The sequence below is a fragment of the Electrophorus electricus genome, chromosome 15 (assembly GCF_041902795.1).
Source record: "Electrophorus electricus isolate QZ-2024a chromosome 15, ASM4190279v1, whole genome shotgun sequence".
NCBI lineage: Eukaryota > Metazoa > Chordata > Actinopteri > Gymnotiformes > Gymnotidae > Electrophorus > Electrophorus electricus.
This window is the reverse complement of record NC_137511.1, coordinates 17,604,401-17,617,324: the sequence shown is the minus strand read 5'-3', so window position 1 is coordinate 17,617,324 and position 12,924 is coordinate 17,604,401. Positions and strand designations below refer to the sequence as shown.

General features: G+C 41.9%; 1 long non-coding RNA gene across 1 annotated transcript; it reads left to right on the top strand.

Moving 5' to 3' along the window:
- Window positions 1–4,603: 4,603 nt before the first annotated feature.
- Window positions 4,604–7,802, top strand: LOC113587493 (uncharacterized). The gene is made up of 4 exons (XR_014117280.1): window positions 4,604–4,742; window positions 4,844–4,896; window positions 5,598–5,639; window positions 5,764–7,802. It is a non-coding gene; the product is annotated as an uncharacterized LOC113587493 (long non-coding RNA).
- Window positions 7,803–12,924: the final 5,122 nt, after the last annotated feature.

The window sequence follows — 12,924 nt, the reverse complement described above, 5'->3', positions numbered from 1 at the left end:
TTCAGTGTTCAGTGCAGTCAACCTTATTCTGGTCTCTGTATTATCTGACATTCTCAAAGGCCAACAGTACAAGAAAAAGAGCCCATGGTAGTAGACTCAGAAATGCAGGATCAGACTGCACTTATATTTTAAAAGAAAAATAATATTTGAGCATTTAATTAAAGAATTAAAATAATAATCATAATAATAATTTTTAAAAAGTACTCACCCTCCTCACACAAGTGCTAGTTTCAACCTGAGTGTTATGCTCTGCACATTTGTGAAATAGATGTTTAATGTTGTTGTTGTTTTTTAAAAATACAGCTGGCATGCATTTCAGAAGCTGTCAGCTGCTGCTTCTCTGTGTTTGTGTGTGACTGAGGCACACTGCAGGTCCTGCTGCTTGGATCTCCTGGTGTGGTGCTGTAGAGCTTGGGATGTCTCCTGTGGTCAAGACCAGTGTAGCGTGGCTCGTGCTTTAATTGCATTCCCGCTGATGTTGACGTTTTGGTTTGGTGGTGACTGATAATAAACAGCTTGAAGACTGTGACAGCATAAAGGGACAGAATAATGGGGATGTGCTGTAGCATAAGGCATGTTTTGGGTGTCATAATACTCTAGTTTGAAATAAAAACTAAGGCAATGTAAGTTTATTTATGTATCACTTTTAATTCACAGTAACGTTTCATGCACATTTAAAATTCTTAACAATTATAATCTTTTTTGAATGATTGAATTACTTTAAAATTTATTTATTTATCACCTCAAGCTTAGAATACTGCCTTGCTGTACGGATATGCCAATAATACATTTAAAAAAAAAAATCAAAATGTTGGTTATTTTGGCTTTCCATGAACTATAAATAAACTAACAACTTACAAGAACTCAAACCTATTATTGTATTTGACAAGTGTGCTCAAAAAGGTCAAGTGATTAGGAAGGCTGTGCACTCTCACTGCACACAGCACACTCTCTGTGTGTACTGTATGAAGACTTCAGTAACACAGCACACTCTCTGTGTGTACCATATGAGGACTTCAGCACTACAGTGTACTCTGTGTGTACTGTATAAGAACTTCAGGACCAGAGTGCACTCTCTGTGTGTACTGTATGAGGGCCCCCAGGAGTTGCAAGACATCACTGAGGCTTCAACCTCTTCTCGTGAGGGTGCTGAGGAGGTCCTAGAGCCGTCCGACAGGCGGACGATATGTACACTCTTGGGGCAGGCAAAAGTCATCTTTGACAAGAAAGTGGGACATTTTGAAAGCAATGTGTTTACTGTCTAGCAGGTAAATTTCATATGGCTACAAAATATTATTATTGAAATGATCTTGCCACTAAGTCCCTAAGCAATGTTATCATGCAGTATGATTTGCCGGGAATACTATGATAATAGGTTGCCGGATGCTTAACCTGTCTGGGATTTATGAAAATCTCCTGCAAAGCCCCTCAACTACATAAAAACTACCCTGCAAACGTGTGAGACTCAGACACACTCATTCTTTAAATGTAGGCTGAAAACCTATTTGTTTAGTCAAGTCTAATAATGCATACCTAATACTTAATGCATCTGTGTATCTGGTATATCTGTTTGTTATATTTCTCTGGTAAGCTGTATGTCTTCCCCTGCTGGGTTACACTAGCACATCCTAGTTACACTAAGTTACACATTATAGAGACCTAACAGACTGCTATTTCTCTCTGATGAGGTGCACATGTGTACCTGCTGTCTGATAGGATGCTGCTGTGTGGTACCATGTCTAGGTTGTCATATCAGTGCCCCTCAGTTTCCTGGACCAGCTCAATCTAACACTTAATTACAGTTGTGATGATTTTTCATCTGGAACTTCGTGGTCTATTGTACCATCTGTATTTTGTTTTATGATTGTGTTCTTCCTAGACTAACAGAGTGATTTTACTCTAACAAGAATTTTATTCTTACAATAAATGAACAATACTACAGCGCTCTCTGTGTGTACTGGAAGAGGACTTCAGTACTATGGTGCACTCTCTGCGTGCACTATAAGAGGACTTCAAACTCTCCTGGCATACTTGCAAGTTGCAGTCTCATTTCCTCTAAATGTCATGGTTTCCCAGTAACTCATTCTCTCCTCAGTATATAACCCTGCAGCACTGGGGCTTTCTCTTCAAGTTCAAGTTCGGTTTATTCGTCACATACATAGTCATACACAGTATAACACGCAGTGAAATGGTGGAGAGTGCTCTGTCCAAACTGAGGAAGAGAACCAGGGGTGCATAGAGAAAAAAATATATATATATACAGATAAATATATATATTCTATGTATGTACAAAAATATATTAACAATGTATGTACAATATATGTATATTATGATTATATACACAATGTACAATGTATATGGTTGGGTATATATGTACACAATCTACAGAATGTACAGATCCATTTTGTATAATACCATATCTACAGTTGTTGTGTAACAGGGTAATTGAGTATAAATCTAAATCTATATATACAGATGTACAGATATACAGTCATGTTACATGGTGGTGGTGGTGGTCCCCACAGTTTATCAGTTTCCCTGATTCAGGGCCCGAATGGCCTGTGGAAAGAAGCTCCTCTTCAGCCTCTCTGTCTTGGTCTTCAGGGAGCGGAAGCGCCTCCCTGACCTCAACAGAGAGAAGAGTCTATTGTTGGGATGGGTGGGGTCCTTCACAATTTTCCTGGCCTTGGTCTGGCACCGCTTGTAGTAGGTGGTCTGCAGGTCAGGAAGTTCCGAGTGAGTGATGCGCTCTGCTGAACGCACTACCCTTTGGAGTGCTTGTCTGTCCTGCTTGGTGCTATTCCCAAACCAGACTGTGATGTTCCCCGTGAGGATGCTCTCGATAGTGCAGGTGTAGAAGTTCTGCAGTACCTTGGAGGGCAGCCTGAAGTCCCTTAGGCGTCTGAGGTGGTAAAGACGCTGACGAGCCTTCTTTGCCAGGGAGCTGCTATGGCGGGACCAGGACAGGTCCTGCGAGATGTGAACACCAAGGTACCTGAAACTATCTACTCTCTCCACCGTGGTTCCACTGATCCTCACAGGTTGGTAGTGCCGCTCCTGCTTCTTGCTGCAATCCACGATCATCTCCTTTGTCTTACTGACGTTTAGGAGGAGATTATTTTCCTGGCACCAGTTTTCCAGGTGTTTAATCTCCTCCAGGTAGGCCCTCTCGTCGTTGTCCGAGATCAGACCCACGATAACGGTGTCGTCAGCAAACTTGACAATGATGTTAGAGCTGGAAGTGGCTGTGCAGTTGTAGGTGTACACTGAGTAGAGCAGGGGGCTTAGGACACAACCCTGAGGAGCTCCAGTGCTGAGGATGAGGGTGGATGAGGCGCAGTTGCCCACCCGTACTGATTGTGGTCTGTCTGTTAGGAAGTTGGAGATCCAGTCGCACAGGGATGTATGCAGTCCTAGATCTCCCAACTTAGTAGTGAGTAGGGAGGGAATGATAGTGTTAAATGCTGAACTGTAGTCGACAAATAGCATTTTAACATAATTTCCCCTCCCTTCGTCCAGGTGAGTCAGTGTAGTGTGGAGCAGATGTGCAATCGCATCGTCAGTGGAGCGGTTGTGGCGGTATGCAAACTGCAGTGGGTCCATGGAGGCTGGCAGTGAAGATGTGATGAAGTCTCCGACTAGCTTTTCAAAGCACTTCATCACGACTGATGTGAGGGCGACAGGGCGGTAGTCATTGAGGTCGGAGGGTCGAGGTTTCTTCGGGACGGGGACGATGGTGGACTGCTTGAAGCTGGACGGGACAATACCGAGCGTCAGGGAGAGATTGAAGATGTCGGTGAATACCGGGGCTAACTGATCTGCGCAGGCTTTGAGGACCCTCCCGCAGATACCGTCTGGTCCCATCGCCTTCCTGGTATTCACCCTTTTAAACACTCTCCTCACGTCACTCTCCGTGATGATGAGAGGGCGCTGTTCTATGGTGGGCCCCGCGCATGTGCCATCGGCTGCGCTGATAGTGCCATTAGCACTAGCGCCGTTAGCATTGGCGCTGTTAGCACTACCGCCGTTAGCATTTGTGCTGCTAGCATTAGCGCTGCTAGATGTAGCCTCGAAGCGAGCAAAGAATGTATTCAGCTCGTTCGCCAGAGACTCATCCGCACTCAGCAGTCCGGAGGGTGGGGTCCTGTAGTCCGTGATCGTCCGTAGTCCCTGCCACAGGGATCTAGAGCCACTCTGCTGGAACTGTGTCTCTAGTTTCTTCCCGTAGCGCCGCTTCGCCTCCCTCACCGCCCTGCGCACTCCGTATGCTGCGGACTTGTACTCGTCCATGTTCCCGCTGATGATCCCCGCATTGTAGGCAGCAGTTCGAGAGTTCAGAGCCTCTCGGATGGTTCTGTCCACCCAGGGCTTCTGGTTGGAAAACTTCTTGATGGTGATTCTTGGGATCGTGTCGTCCACCAGTTTCCCAATAAATCCTACTACTGCCTCCGTAAACTCGCTGACATCATCAGTGCTGCGCCGGAACATGTCCCAGTCCGCGTCATCCAGAGCGTCCTGCAGAGCGGCCACCGATTAGTCTGTCCAGCGCGCGACCTCCCTCTGAACCGGAGCTTCCCGTTTCCGCGGTCCGACTTACCAAACGGTGGATGAGCTAGTGCCTTGTAACTGTCCTTGTATGGGGTGTAGCAGTCATTCCTCAGTTTCTGTGGAGAGACCGGAGCAGTTGATCAGAACAACCTCAGCTCATTTTTTTTTTTTTACTTCCCCTGCAGTGATACAAGGTAAGACTATATGACAATTCACTAGTATGTAGTATACAGTGTAGCCTATCTTAGGCTGTTACTATAGCCTTTTTGTGTTTTTTGTATATTTTGTGTCATAGGGGACAGCAAACGACATGAAGACATGTGATAGTGAAGAAAATCAACACAAAATGTAATCACATTAAAAGTATAAAAAATTATTCTTATTGTATATGTATACTGTAAATTTGTAATTACATTTATTGCAGAGGGGTTAAAACTAAAATGTTCATCTTTCAAACAGTTCGGCAGAGATTGATTGATCTTTAAATAGTCTGGACATGCTGCATGAGTGTGTTGTGTGCTGCAGGATTTACACTGTGGCTGTATTACTCAGATAAATCTGTTCTCCTCCTCCATCATGCAGTCAGGACTTGTGGCTTGCTTCTAGCTGTCTTATTGCTACTAACTGATATCATTGCTTGGCAAAAATGTTGCCTATTCAGGTGAACTATTAGGTAACTGCCAGCAAAGTTTTCAAATGATGCATGAATAATTTTTTAAATAATTTTTTATTAACTGTGTTGTTTCAAACATTTTGATAGAATAGTAGACTAACTGCACTCCTGTTAAGAGCTGCTTAACTTTGCAGGTTGCATCTTCATGACACCGCCGACACCACGCCCACTTTTGAAAGACACCCATAGACACCCACAATTTAGTGCGACTTTGTAAATTTGCTTATTGAGTAACTCCTGGGTTCTTAGATTGTTTTGGGTTTCAAATTGCTATTACTGACAGAACCAGTTGGGTCTGGTTACATGGCTGGAGGTGGATGTGGTACACACACTGCCATAGAAGACTTGACTGTTCATTTTTCTTTTTTAATTTCAGGGAGGAGGGGTCCTACCAAGCCACTGAACAGATCAGTGTTGAGTTAAGCCATCTTACTAAGTTTAAATTTCAATTGCAGCATTGCTTACATTTATGTGAGCACAAAATATTCACTGTTTACTATAGCCATTGAACACTAATATTTGTGTCATTCTCTGAACTGCAGTAGAGGCAATACAAAAGGTGCTGACATGGCTTCTGCTCATCCTGAGACACTTCATGTCCTCACCTGGAATGTAAACGGCCTACCAACTGCATTACATCCGAACAAAAGGGTAGATCCAGAGACTAATGAACATCTATTCTCAAAAATAATTAAAGATGCACATGTTGTGTTGTTACAAGAGACTCATATTGGCGAGAAAAATAAAAATGTTATCCAGAAGCTTTCATCCAACTGGCACCTGCATTACACAGTGTATAAAACAAAAGAAAGAGGAGTTGCTATATTGGTGAACAAGAAACTCCAGTTCCAGGTATCAAAGGAGTTTAAACACAGTTATGGAGAATACATAGTCCTCCAATGTGAAATAGAAGGTCAGACGTACATTTTGGTGAGTGTTTACAACCATAAGTCTGACAAAGAACTTCTCAGTGGACTTTCAGATCATCTACAGCAATACACCACAGGAGTCTTAGTGATTGGAGGAGACTTCAACACTGTACTAAACCCATACATGGACAAACTCGTGGAAACAACATCTCAAGACCAATCCGCATTACTACCTAGCCTAAAGAACTTCATGAGGGCTCATCAGCTAGTAGATGTCTGGAGAAGGTCTACAAAAATCAAATGCTTCTACACTTTCTACAGGAACAATAGCAACTCAAGAATTGATTACTTCTTCCTGCCAGAAGAGTGTGTTTGGCATGTGAAGAGATGTGAAATAAATGACGTACCCTCTGATGACCATCTGCCCATCAGTCTTTATTTGAACTCAGGAGACAGTGCAGCCAACATACCCCTAAACCCTATAGTCAGAGCCCAACCCTGGGAAGAATCGATTCCGTGGATGTACAAAGTACGCAGTACAGAGATTGAAGAGGCCATCAAGGCTCTACAAGTGTCTGACACACCAAGGCCTAATGGAAGACCTGTATCCGATTACAAAAAGCGATCCCCTGAAGTCATCCAGGAGCTGATGGACACCTATCACAGAATCTGTAATGGGTTATTTAACTTTGATACTAGCTTCAGTGCATCTTTTGCAAAACAGAATTTTCTTTTCTTTAATGTTGACTATGTCATCTTGGCGACAATTGTGGCCAGGCACTTAGAATGTTCCCTGGAACCGTGTAATCATAGAAGGGTAGACTATGAAACACATGTCCCCATCTGCTATCGTATTGTTGGACATGATGTTATATCTGTTGAATGGGGGGAGCTCGAGAAAGCTATTTCAAATGTTCTTCAAGCAGGAAATCCCCTTTTGAATATCCTGGAGAGAATGCTCCCCAGAGAAGGCTCACGGATACTTCTATACTATGGCTGCCCTTTGACTCCAGTGCTGAGGAGCTTTCTCGTGAGGAATCGTGCTGAAGATGATTTGGAACAAAACCTGAACGTCACACCAGCCGAGCCCCTCAGGGTTTATGGAGATGATGTGATCGCGGTCATTCCTAGAGTACCGCCTAACTTTGATCAGGATTTAGAATGTGGGGCCTTTATAGTGAGACGAAGCACTGCATCTGTCCTTCATGTCTTACATTACAATTAGAGACTTATTCCTCACATTGATACCTTCACACCTTTATAATAGTGTCAGTGTAGTCATTGAATAATTCATGGTGAGGGATGAAATTATTGCAGACCAGCCACTCCTACTACAGCAGTGTTGCTTTGGAGATGATGGTTCAGACTGTGGAGCTGCAGTCTATGAAATAGCTTTGTTGCCTTTACCAGGCTGAAAGTATAGACATTATTTAATCTCTAGAATTCTTAAGAATGCATATACTAATGAGTTATGGGTATTGTAATTTTGTCAAGTGTACTGTTGTACATGCATGATAATCATGTTATTGCGTATCTCAGCCCTTTGGTGGATATATAGCGATGTTCTAAACACCTGTTGAGGAGGGGATGAGCTGTTTCTGTGTTACTGTTACAAATGACACTGCATGTGAGTCAGTCTCGCTGGAATATTCTAGATGTGAAGACTGGCTCCCTGGCACACCTTATAATAAAGGTTTTTGCTAAACCCTTCATCTAGGCTTGGTTTTCCCGTTACTCTCGATTCCACTTATTGCCTACCCCTTGTTGGATTTGTCTGCCTGTGTTTTTGACCTACGGTTTTTGGGACTCCGAGTGTTTTTCTCTGATTGTGATTACCCTCGACTGCATCTCTCTGGTTCTGACGCTGGCTAGTTGAACCCCTACGGATACGGATTATAATATAACTCCTGCCTTTTGTCCGCAAGCGTCTGACTCTGCTTTCAGTGTTGCGAACACTCCAGGCTTGACACCACAGTTCAATGCGGTTAACATTATTCTAGTCTCTCTGTATTGTCTGCCCTTCTCAAAGGCCAACAACACATGATAAGAAACCCCCTACTGAAGTAGTCCAGCACTAATGCAGAGTCAGATCGCAGCCCAGCAATTGTAATTAAAAAGAATAAAAACCATCTTAACATGTAATTAAAAGAAATTTAAAAACTGAAAAAAAGATACACACGAAGCGCATCTTAACCAAATGCCATGTAATTTTCAACCAGAGTTTTAACCTCTGCTGAAGGGTGTTCTTAAGGCAGTATATTACAACAGAGTGCCACAAATTCAGTACGAACAACTTTATCACAGGGGCACAAAACCAAAACAAACTGAAAACACCAGGCAAAGAAACTACACAGAACACGAAGCGTCGCCGTGGGAACCACGATGCCAGAGTAGGGATAATCTTGACACTCAGCATTGCTGCACTGGTGTTTATACATTTATACGTAACTTCATGTGTAACGTTTACACATCTCTTGACTTTCATCAGTCTGTACAGAGAAAATACAGTAATTTGGCAAATTTCTTTGTCAACCGACAGAATACCTCCATACATGCGGAATCTGAGGATAAAGCCAGAAAACCTCCTCTGTGTTCTCTGTGTTTGGCTGAGACTGAGACACGCTGTTTGCCCTGCTGCTTTTCTGTGTTTGGCTCGGTGTAGTGTGGATCGTGCTTTAAATGCATTCCGGCTGAAGTTGACATTTTGGGTTCTTTATTTAAATCACTGCATTGACATTCCTTATTGGAGGCTTTCTGGATTGTTATTGTGTTTTGCATCGAATTGTTTTTTTCTTGACTTTTATAAGGTGGATTTGTGTCATGTTAACCTACCATAGTTTGTCAACATGCCGCAGCAGTTTTTTGAGTACACAGCCTTCCTAAACAAAACAGGTCATGCAACAAAACAGATAAAGACCAGCAACACGAACCAATAACCAGTCATAGAACAAAACAGGCTAGGCACAACACAAGTTAACAAGAAGACAAGACAGGGAAAACACAAGGTTTAAATACACAGGCTAACAAGGAAACAAACCAGGAACAGGCGAAATTAATGAAGGGCAAAGAACTAAATAACGAAAAGATAGCATGGAATAAAACCAGGAAGTATACCGTAGCAGAGCACGTGACAGGCTTGCTGTGGAAACCGCAAAGTTCGGTAGGAGCCAACCATGTTGTTGCTATACGGACTGATTTTCAACACTATTCGCGGCATGAAAATTTTCCCTTTTGTCTTAAGATAAGACAAAGTGCGCAGTACTATTTCATGTTGTTTGAACACCGGAAACCTTTGTGGATAAGGCACAGTGAACTTTTTTTTTTTTTTTTTTTTTTTTTTTTTTTTTTTGTGGGGATTTGCAGGTGTGGAGAAAACTAGAAATGAAAAATAATTTACATCTTCAGCTGAGGCACTTGTCCTGTCCGCTTCCTAGCGTAGGGCCGCCCCGCCGCACATGGTCGCATGGCCTGCTTTATTCTCTGTGAAAAATATCAACGTGTTCACCGTGTTTTTTTAAGCCCCCCCCCCCCCCCCCCCCCCCAACGGTTACTTGCAACTCAAAATATGTTTTAATATTTGATCCATGTCTCAAATTCTAATGATTTTGAAAAACTAAATATCCCTGTCAGATTGATATGATACAATGGAAAAAAGATGTGTGCTACATGTTTATATGGGAGACAGAACTCCCCATGATAAAGTAGAGCTACACAGCAGATCATTTCTTCAAAATGTAAGACCAAAAAGGGCGCTACATAAAAAAAAGAAACGGATATGCACTCTGTACGGTGTTTTCATTGATATATTGTTTTCTTGTTATATACGGGAAAAAAACACATACAAAATTTATACACAACATAAACTGTCTAAACAGGAGTATTTCTTCAGGGTGGGCTTTAAGCCAACACAACAAACAAAAAGTCTACTAAAGTGAATTAAATCTTTAACTTCCCTAAAACAAAAGAAAAGAAAATGCAAACTACTCTTAATTCAAGTCATCACAAAAACAGAAATACAACAAAGCAAAAAAAAAAAAAAAAAAAAAAAGAACATGGCACCCACACCTACAACTCCAAGCAATAAAAAAGAACAATATTCAATATTTCTGGCAAACAAATATCTGTATATGACTCTCAGTGGTCCTTTTGAAACTGGCTGTAACAACTCAATGCTGCTAATGGAGAAGCATTTCCTGTAGCTACTCAAGGCCCTGTGCATAAAGCCTCTAAAGAGTGAGTACCTGTCAAAGATTCTATTGAAGAGCCTAGCTGGACAGCAAGTAATAACTTATAAGGCCCTATTCAAAGAACCTGGGACAGAAAAAGAGGACAGTCAACCTCAACACCCCAATCTCAAAAAGAGTCTGCCACAAGCAGTGATTGTATCAAATCAGAGCCCTACAGAGCAGCGTCTAACGTGGCACATGAGGGGTCTACTGAGCAAGACACCACGGGGCCACTACACATTCATGACACAGATTTTTAACAGGAGGTTAATTATCCCTTTAACCAACCAGGTCATCCGTTGTTGTGAAGATGTCATCTCAACAGCTCACTGGTTCTCAGTGTGCCCTCGTGTGGGTAACCTGAACAACAAATTCTAACACCACAGCACCAAAAAAATAACTCAAAAAAGGTCCCAAGGACATATCAGTCCTCCTCTGAAAGACTCAAAAATGAATGGTGCATGATGGCAAAAAAGCCTATATTACCCAACACATGGAGTAGAGCTATCTTCATATGAGGCTAACATGCTACATTTATATGGTTATTGATTTGATTTTGTCTTTATTGCATAGCAAATAGGCCATGCAGCTGTTGGAGAAATTGCTATTCCCCACCAAAGAAAGCACTTTTAACACACAGAGTAAAGCTTTCTTTATTTGTAAGCAATGATTGAGTAATCAAGCCATAAGAACATCTCCAAAGTACACACATGTACCACTTCCCCTTATTAGCACATGCTCTTGACACCACCCCTCTGCATCAGCAGTTTCTCAGAATAACATGTGCTCACACCCCAACACTCCATATAGGAACAAAATCAAGCATGCATTCAAATAAACTGTTAACACTGAAACCGTTAACTGTAAATACATCAGTGCATGAGATGTTAAAGTTCCTCACACATCAGCAACTGGATTAGGCAGATTTCATGGAAAGCAGTTCCAATTTTCAGCTAATACTGGTCTGTGCTCAGGAAACTGCTCTGTATTAAGAGGTCACATTTGTCAATAAAATTGCATCCTGCATGAAATCAACACAATGCCTTTTTAAAATTCTTCAAAGGCTGCTTTTACTGAATATTGCACCCCAACATACATTGTTATAGTTCATACTGCTTCATTAGGCTTAAGGTAATCGACAAATTATGTAACTAATACTCCCCCAAACTGGAATCAGATCTATTCTCTCGTCAGATGTCTCAAATATGTGACAGATCATGTACAAAGACCTGCACATTGCTTCTTCTAGGAGTTACATAACCACAATAACCACAAGGAAGCCTTTGTTAGCTTAACAATTAAAGCAATGTCACCTGAGAGATTCTTACATTACCCTGAGCATCTCCAAAGGTTTGTCAGAATGACAGCATGCGTTCTCTTGGAAGAGAACTCATAACATTGGTGTTGTCAGCATCTTGCTTTATGAACAATTAAAATCCCCCATTCTGTAGGTATTTCAGCCATCAGTCATGATGCCAGACCAAATTTTAAAGACAGTAGACACTATTACCTGAGCATATTTTCTTCTGCAGATGATGAATAGGAACAAAGGATGCTTCCAAGTTTATGAAAGGGCCACACCACTTACCTACCCTCTGCAAAGTAAGGCCAACTTTAGCTTTCAGCACCCACAAACCTTATTGCATGAGCTTGTGAAGGAGTTTGTTCCTGAGCAGTAACACATTCCAACAAGAAAGACAAGGGTTTGGCCATAAAAGCAAGGACAAAGTGGTAGTGCTTTAACCTAGAACCTAAAATCTAGAAATGTGCATTTTCTAGAACACACAGTGACTGTGCAGCTTAAGTGATTCCTGCGTAGTTATTAGGTGGTTCCCATAGTATCCCCAGTGGTTGCTAACGTGGGACCAAGTTGTTGCTATGGTTGCAATGGAGTCCCATGTGGGGGCTAGGGTGTTACCAAGTGGTTGCTATGGTCTTGCTAGATGATTGCTAAGGTGTTACCAAGTGGATGGTAGGGAGACCCAAGCGGTTACCAGTTTGTTGCTATGGTCTTTGTAGGTGGTTGCCATGGTATGGCAGGTGACAGCTATGCGGTTGCTATGTTGTTTCTAGGTGGTTAAGTGGTTGCCATGGCGTCCCAACTGATTGTTAACCAGTAGTGTGTAGGCAGTTAGTGTGTAATCAGTTAAGAGTGGTCATGGTATTGTACAATCACTAAAAATATACTGTCAGATAACAATATTGATTGCAATTGCATCACGTAATCACTAAAAACATAAATTAAAATAAAGACAAAAGAAAAATAGATATTTCATTCCACTGAGGAAATTAAAAAAAAATAAAAACAGGCTTGCAGTTCTCATTCAAAGTTCAGTCCAATACAAACTACTGTCCCATCAAAAATAATACTCAGATCTGAACTTCAGTAGAACTCACATTGGACAAAAAAATACTAGGCTAAGTCTTTTCTAACATACAACAACTCCTTTGGCCAAAATGTGATGGTTTGCTCAGACCTTGTCTTAGGAACCACAGAAACCCACACTTCCTAGTGGGGCCATCTTTTGATGCCAGACCTGTTCTTTGGTTAGCATTCTCCACATGCTAGATAACTTTTCAAAATTTTAAGTAAGCTATATTATCTAGT